Source organism: Artemia sp. Qi Xiang Cuo, chromosome 17, assembly GCF_049724085.1.
Source record: "Artemia sp. Qi Xiang Cuo chromosome 17, ASM4972408v1, whole genome shotgun sequence".
NCBI classification, from domain to species: Eukaryota; Metazoa; Arthropoda; class Branchiopoda; order Anostraca; family Artemiidae; genus Artemia; species Artemia sp. Qi Xiang Cuo.
Window position 1 is genome coordinate 30,262,909 of NC_142810.1, and position 9,199 is coordinate 30,272,107.

The window sequence follows — 9,199 nt, forward strand, 5'->3', positions numbered from 1 at the left end:
AGCGAGGGACTAAGCCAGGATGTTGTGCAAATTGATTATTTTCATGTCCACCAAAAAATTTATCTAGTCTTTCATTAAAAACTCCTTTGAATTTGAAATAAGTCATTTGGGTAGTAGATGAGGTCAGTCTTATTTATGATTCAAATTTGCTGTAAATATACAGTGAATTATTCATTAGTAAAGCTAATAAAAATCAGATAATTAAAATAACCTTAATATATTTGGAAAGCGTGGTGTGGGGATACAGAAACCGAATTTTAAACAGAATTGCATGGAAGACATATGTTCCTCTACGTATTGACCTTAAACTTGTTAACAATTTAAACTGTATTTTCCTATTAGTAGAAACTTATATGCAGCTTGTTGAAAATTGCTGCGCCCAAGCCAAAGGGGTATATCTAACAAATTTTTTCTTTGAAGACAATTAGAATTTGAGAATATTTCTCTTATTAAGCCTTATCCACTATCCCAGCTGTGGAAGCTCATTTGCTTCAAAGGAGGTATGAGAGGCTGACCATGATTGGGAGCAAAAAATAATTGAGTATCTATTCATTAAAGGCTACATAATAATTACGTATACTATGTACCTAATAAAACCACATTACGCAGCTTTACAATGGATTTTTTTCTAGACATTTTTTTTGTTTAAAACCTCGAACGAAATTTCCCCCCCTCAAAAACCAAAAAAAAACGACTGTTTTTGCTCTCCTGTGAAGCTAGTGATAACAAATATTGGTCCATTGAGAGTTAGAAAACTTAGGCATAAGAAACAGATTTCTTGAGGCTCCAGGCAGCCCCCAACCCCTACGGAAAAATCCACCTGCCCTCCTTCATAATAGGTAATGCGCGATCATACGGCACTGTATATAATTGTATCAAGGCTCAAATTAATGAACTTAGTTAAACGAAGCTTTAAAATTATTGTCTATTTTAACTGTGTTTACCTTGAAAAGACTATGTGCATCTTAAGGACCGAATAGGGGAAGAACAATATTTTAAACTTCCTTCTTAATGAAGGTACCAAAAACCACTATTTTTCAAAATCTAGGGGAGAGGGGGTAATTTTTTCAATGAAAGCACTAAAAACTTGTATTTTTCAATATTCAATTAATATTTGTTACTATTCAATTACTAATAGAATATCTATAATTTTCAATACCACTACTATGGGGCATTACTACCTCTGACCCTCTGCAACAGGCGTCTTTGACATGTTGAATTTGATTGTGTAATTTCTGGGAGTATTCTCTCCATCCCAGTTACTGTTAGCACTAATCACTCTTTGCATACAATCCATTACCACGAACTAGTTGAAACATCTCTTCCCGTATTTTCTCTTGAACTTGCAATCCTTGTTTTTAATACATTGGTTAAGTGTCTGACAGTTTTTTTGTTTCAGGGAAGGGGTAGAGGCGCCTTTCTGAGAGTATTCTTCTCTTTTCGGTTACTATCAGTACGACGCGATCCTTATTTACAGTCCCTCGCCACGAACTTTTTAAGACATCTCTTTCCGTATTTTCTTTTGAGCCTGCAGCTCTGCAATCCTCTTTTCAATATACTGGTTTTACTGTCTGCCGCCGTAAATGGAAAATGTATTTAAAAATTAACTCAATAAGCACGTAGCTAATCATTTATATATTTCAGGGAAAAAACAACAAAAATAGGAGAATTATATACAAATCTAATCAAAACTGAAGAAAAATCGAATAAACATTGGTAGTTTTGAGAAAAAGGATGTTACCCCCCCCCCCTCCCCGGTAAAAAGCAGTAAATAGTTAACTTTTAATGAACGAATTAAGGTGCATGGAGGACGAAGGAAAAATTACTCCTCAACTTTGTTACAAATGCCTGCCACGCAGTTCCTTGTGCCCTAAATCATGTGGACTTCCCAAAATCCACAAGCCGAACCTTCCATTACGACCAATTGTTTCAAGTACAAGGTCATCGACAAGTGGTTAGTGTCAATCTGTAAACCACTTTTGTCTACACAAATTTATTACATTAAGAATTCTTCGAATTTGGTTGAAAAACTAAAAGAAGTGGAAATTTCTTCAAGTTCTTTGCTTTGAAGCTTCGACATTGTATCAATATACACTAATATTGATGTAGGAGCAGCCAAAACTCTTCTAGAAAGAAAGGTTTTAAGAAATTTGGACTTGATTAGTGGTAAAACAGATTTAGAAGTTTCTGTAATTATGTGTTTAACAAGGCTGTGCAATAAGTGCTCTTATTTTTTTTTGCAATTCAGAAGGGGATTTTTCGAACAAGTAAACGGTTTACCTATGGGGGCCCCTTTAACAGAAATTATTCCGTATATGAAAGGGGCTGTCCCCTCATCAACGCCTCGCTCTTTACGCTAAAGTTTTTTATTGTTTTAAAAAATAGAGTTGTGTGAAAGTCAAACTTTAGCGTAAAGAGCGAGGCGTTGCGGAGGGGACAACCCCTTTCATATACGGAATAATTTCTCTTCGTTTTAAGTTTTAACGTCGTTCCTTACTTTCAGCTAAACAAGACTCGTTTTTTTAAATTTAATTTTTGAACGTTTTTCAATTAATGCAGGTTTTGATTTTGGCTCACTGTACATAAATTATTAAAACAAAATATGCATGTTAATTTAACTTTTATTTGATTAAATGGCTTTCTCGAAAATTGTTAAATTTTATTTACGAACGTTTTTATTAGTAATAAATATACGTAACTCTCTTATACGCTGAATATTATGGTGTGATTTTCATTCAGGTTCTATAACTTTTAGGGGGTCTTTCCCCCTTTTTTAGAAAATCAGCTAAATTTTCTGAGGTGCTCAACTTTTGATAGATAAAACTATACTTGATAAAGCTTATATATTTGAAATCAACATAAAAATTTGATTCTTTTGATGTATCTATTGGTATCTAAATTCGGCTTTTTAGAGTTTTGATTGCTATTAATCCGGGTCGCTCCTTACTTACAGTTCGTTACCACGAACAGTTTGAAAACATAATTTTTGGGATCGGTATATAGATGACATAATTTCAGTATGGAATTAGGGGGAGGAGGAATTAAAAGGATTTTTGGAACATCTTAATTTGTTGGGGGTGATTTAAAATTTACTGTTAAATTGGAAGAGGAAAAAGAAGGGAAAAGTTTCTGGAGATTTCTAATTAAGTCTAATTACCATAGACTATTACAGAGAGTTCTAATTATGATATGCACCCAGGATAAGTAAGTAGTAATACTTAGGGTCATATTTGGGACATACTAACCAGAATTTGGAAACAAGATTACTGCAGCATAAGATTCTATTTTATCTGCTTTAATGCAAACTTCTAAGTCTGAAGATTTCACTTCAGCCCTGTCGGAACATATTTTTAATTTTCCAGACCATTTTTTTTTTGATAATGTCTCTTTAATTTCTAGGGACAGGGGTTTAAAGCAAAATTTTCGCAAAAATCTTCAAATTAAGAAAGCTTTATTCAGGAATATAGCTTTATATCGTGACACGGGTGAATCTGGTTTGAACTCTATCTACGATAATTTAATAATATCTGATAGAGTGAAGTTCAAATCACCCAATACAATTAACCTCGGTCCAAGTGTTAATTCATTCAATGCTAATGAACCGGATCCAAGAAGGTCAAAGTGACTAGCTTCCGTTTTTGCTTTGGAAAGAATTATATTATTAAACAACGTGTACTTTTTTTTTCGTATATAAATTATTGTTTTTAATTGTTTTAGTTTAGTTTTGCTACTGATGACGGTCACTGCATATGTGACCGAAATATCTAGTATTTTTGTGAAATTTATCACTTAGATTAAAAGGATTTTATCCCTATTGAAAATTTTATTTATCGCCTTTAATGAAGTCAATCAAGTTGAATCTCTTGTTTTGCCATTGAAAATTTTATCATCGGTACTTGATTCCACCAATCCTGTATCCAACATATCTTTTAAATATCGGGAATGGTCAATACCCCCCCCCCCAATTCGTGCCCATGGTGCGTTCGTACGGCATTGCTCCAACTGAGCCTATGTCAGAGAGTTCTCTGAATCCTGAAAAGCTAATTCAAAAAGCACGTAGCTAATCATTTATTTGTTTCAGGAAAGGGGCACATGTTTGAGAAGAAACATAAAAATAAGAGAATTACCCACAATTCTAATCAAAATTGAAAAATATTGGCATTTTGAGGGACACGGACATTACAGGCAGCTGCCCCCCTAGACCTTCAAATTTACATTAGATATGGCTGAAAAAGCAGATGGTTTGGAAAAAAACAGTTGATAAAACTCCGTCACACTATCGATTGCCCCCCCCCCTAGACAATATGCTGCCTAAATCTGCCTACGCCCATGTTGACAATCCTATATTCAAGTTATTGATTGCCCTCTAAAACCATGAATCTTACCAAATGTAACAATCTTATGAAATTTAGGGGCGTAATGCACGAAAAACCTGATTTTGCTAAAGGGAACATAGATAAAAATATTTGAAAAAAGCAGTAATTTAGGAGAATTATGTAACAAATATAATCAAATTTGAAGAAAAATAGTAAAAATACTGGCATTTTTAGGACATGGACATTACCCCCCCCCCCCTGAAGTAGATAGCAATAAACGGTCAACGTTCAATGAAGTCAATCAACGTTCAATCAGTAAATCACTTATATTTCCATTGAAAATCATATCTTGAGAACTTGATTTTCATTGTTAATTGTATATTCAAGCTATTGCTTGCACTCTAAAGCCATGAATTTTACCAAACATCATGATGTTACCCTCCAGCAATCTGATGAAGTTTAGGAGTTACAGGGTGCGAAAATCTGGTTTTGCTGAAAAACAATGAAAATAATATCAATTAAACAATAATGAAAGAAAAAGCAAAGAAAGAAATATACCAAAACTTGTAACTCTAGAAAGCCATTTGAACCAGTTATCTAAAAACAGCAATCACCAATTTAAGTCCAAATTGTAGCCTCATTATTAAACTATTAATTAAGAAAAAATTCCGAAAAAGAAGTTTTTCAAATAAAAATAAAGGCAATATTAAAATTAAGACCAGCAGAAATAAATTCCTATAATAATTCAAATTCAAAACGGCCAGCAGTTACTATTAAAGAATAAATGAAACCCAAAACGAACAGAAATTAAATAAACAATCATAGCAAACAAACAAACAAGAGATACTAATATAAATGAATAATTAAGTCTTACAACAATGAAAACAAAAATCAAAGGAAAATAGAATTTTGAACTGATGAGCTTTCAGAATTAATATTATTATATGTCAAATACCGGTTTAATTTTATTATTCCTACTATTACTTACAACTCACCGCAGCGCCAAGCCACCTGAGGCCCACACAGCTATGCACGGTTCTCCTCCATCCAAATCTATTCCAAGCTTCCCTCTTTACACCCTCTCAGGAAGTTCCCATTTCCTTTAAATCTTTCTTTATGACATCCTTCTTTATGACGACTTATTTTCGGTACAGACCATAGCGGTCAGCCGAAAAGGATACTTATTAATAGTTTGCTATTAACTATTTATAGTATAGGCTCAGGTCTTCATGACCTTTCTCTCATTATAGCCCTTAGGTACAAGGTTGAACCACACTTTTCGCCCAGTCTGTAATTTGATATACAGTTTGTAAGTTGGGTACCTAAAACAACCTATCAGCAGTTTTGATGAAAAATATCAAGCACATTTTCCTGCATTTTTTGGGCCGCCCATGTTTCAGAACCATATTTGACCACTGTCATCACTGTTGCTTGCAGTTGCTTCCAATATTCTAATCTTGGTTTGCGGACTTATCTTACTATTCTTCCAAACTTTTTTTTAACTGTGAAAAAGTACTCTGAGCCTTGGCTATTCTACTTTTAACAATTTTAGTGCTCCCACCATCTTTACTAATAATACTACCAGGGTAAGCGAAGCTGTTCACCTGATCAGTCTTTTCGTTACCCAACGTCACCTTTTCATCTTCACTTGTTCCTAGCCTCAGTTACTTAGTGTTCATAACATTAATTTTCAAACATATTCTAGCACCTTGAACTCGCAAAATCTCTAAAAGTTCAGTTATTTTACTATTAATCATCGGAATAATCTTAGTTCAGGAGGTGAGTTTTTCCTCCCCATTGGATCCCTTGGTCACCCATTGCCTTTCCTGTGTAGCGCTTCCACTATGCCGGATTTTTCCGACATTGTCGGATTTTTGGACCTCTTGTGAGACAAAAAAAAATTGTGTCAGACGTCGATATTTTGTTGGATTTTTAGTAAACTAAACAAAAAAAAACAAGTTTTTTGAGTGAAAGTAAGGAGCGATATTAAAACTTAAAACGAACAGAAATATTGCAAATATGAAAGGGGTTGTCCCCTCCTCAACGCCTCGCTCTTTACGCTAAAGTTTTTTATTGTTTTGAAAAATGAAGTTGTGAGACAGAGTTAAACTTTAGCGTAAACAGCAAGGCGTTGAGGAGGGGACCACCCCTTTCATATATGGAGTAATTTCTGTTCGTTTTAAGTTTTAATGTCACTCCTTGCTTTCAGTTGAAAAAAATTTTTTTATTTGATTTCTGAACTTTTTGAATTAATGCAGCTTTTCTTTTAGCTCACCGTACATGAACAATTAAAACAGAATTTGCATGTTAATTTTACTTTCTTTGGCTAAATGGCTTTCATGAAATTTTGTTCTGGCGTAACTTGCGAATTAACTTACGTAACGAAATTCCATATTCGTATGTTTTTATTACGTATATTAGGGGGTTTCACCCCCTAGTCAATACCTCGCTTTTTACGCTAAAGTTCAAATTTTGTTCCAATTCTTCAAGAATGACCCCTTAATCACAAAGGCAGTTAATTAGAATAAATAGCTCTGTTGAAAGAACAAAAAAAAGCGCAAAGAGCGAGGTAATGACTAGGGGGTGAAACCCAACCATATACATAATAATGTCTGTTCGTTTTAAGTTTTGATGTTGCTCCTAACTTTCAGTTGAAAAAATTGTTGTTTTTTTATTTAATTTCTGATCATTGTTTTAAATAGTATTGGGAAATCCGGTGCCCCCTTCATAGCATTGTCCCTTCCCCCTATGAAAAATTCCTCCGTGGAAGGATCCTCCCCCGTAACCCCCTGCTCCAACCCCCCCCCCCCACCAGAAAAAATCCCTCCTGAAAACGTATGTATACTTCCCAATAACCAATGCTATATGTAAACAATGGGCAAAGTTCATAACTTGCAGCCCATCCCCTGGGAACTGTGGAGGATCAAGTCATCCTCAATGACATATTTATTAGATTTTTGACCATGCTGAACAAAATGGCTATCTCAAAATTTTGATTGGGTGAATTCGGGAAAAAATTAGCGAGGAAGGGGGCCAAGTTGCCCTTCAATTTTTTGGTCAGTTAAAAAGGGCACTAGAACTTTTGATTTCCGTTCAAATAAGCCCTCTCACGATATTCTAGGAATACTGGATCGATACAATCCCCTGAAAAAAAGAAAAAAAAAAGAAACAAACACGCATCCGTGATCTTTCTTCTGGCAAAAAATACAAAATTCCACATTTTTGCAGATAGGAGCTTTAAACTTCTATAGTAGGGTTCTCGGATACGCTGAATCTGATGGTGTGATTTCCATTAAACTATGATTTTTAGGGGTTGTTTCTCCCTTTTTTCGAAAATTCGTTACCACGAACTGTTTGAAAACGGACATTTGTCGGATTTTTAATTGTTCTAGATTTTCTTTTTTTACTAGAGCAGGATTTTTAAACTAGCTAAATGGGTGGACCGTTCTCTTAGTGATTAAAAAAAAATTAACCGATCACTAGTTTAAGCAAGGCAAAACTTTTGAAAATTTGTTGCAGATTTGTTCTGCAATAAGGAGTTTGAAATATTAGTAGACCTCCTTGATATGGTTTCATTGTTGTGATGGAAAAACGGAAACCATTTTCAACCTTATTTCTGATGTTCTTCAAGATAGAAATATAGCTACAAAGAGCTGGGTTTGATAATTTGCGGACACGTGTAATACTATGTTTCGCCGTGATAACTCGGTTGTGAGCAGAATCAAAGACGAATTCCCATCTGTGATGTGTGTCAAGTGCAGCAGTCGTTCAATTCACTTATTATTTCTTATGCTTGCAAATAATTTCCAAATAAATTGGAAGATCTATGTCACATAGTATATAATCACTTCAGCATGAGCGCCAAAGGACGTTCTGATTTCGAATTGCACCAGAAGTTTACAGACACCCCAGTCCTGAATATGCTTGCTTCAGGTCAGACATGTTGGCTGTCTTCGGATGCGCATTGGTCGACTATTGCATAATTGGTATGCACTTAGTAGCTACTTTCAAGGTGTAGCAGCTGAGGATCCAACTCACGCGAATAACAGGGCATCACAAGCCCTTAAAGATACAATTCTTTGGATTCCAGCTCTATTTGCTGGAGTTGTTTGCAGATTTTAATCTTCTTTTCCACTGTGAAAAACCTTTGTTTCCTGCTTCACCGCCTACACATATAACTTACGAGCACATTTATAGATGACTTTCACTTTACGTTCATCTGCTTTTGTACTCTGATTTGACTACAAGGTTTGACACATATCTCTGTAATATTGATTTACAACATGTGTTGTAACTCAAGGGACAAATATCTTTTTCTTTTCATGCCAAAATTGGTCTTCATAATTGAGGTAAGGGTCAAACTTTTGAGCGAGTTTCTATGATCTGTTTTAACATCTTTTAAGGCTGAAAAGAACGGCTCTACAACAACGTTCGAAAATGGCAAGGCCAGGAGGTTATGGACAATGCTTATTATGTTAGAGAACCTCTGATTATCATTTGGTGTTTTTATAGAAGCCAAGTGACGCCAAAAATCATAGACATCTGTCACATTTGGAAGATCAAAAAGCACTAAACTCCACCATTCCTCTACTATCTTTCTTCCATCCCACGACGGTGCACTATATCTCTGTAGAATCTTTTGGAGAAGACCAATTGTACCTAGGTCCAAAGCTTTCGTAGGGTCACGGATCTCAAACAACACAAACAGTTCGTCCTCAAACGAGAATCTCTGCTTGGTTTGCTTCACCGCCTCCACATATAACTTACGAGCACATTCATAGAGAACTTTCACTTCACGTTCATCTGCTTTGGTGCTCGGATTTGACTGATATAATTGAAGAGACTTGTAAGCTGCCTTCCCCAAGTACACATTTTCAGCTGGC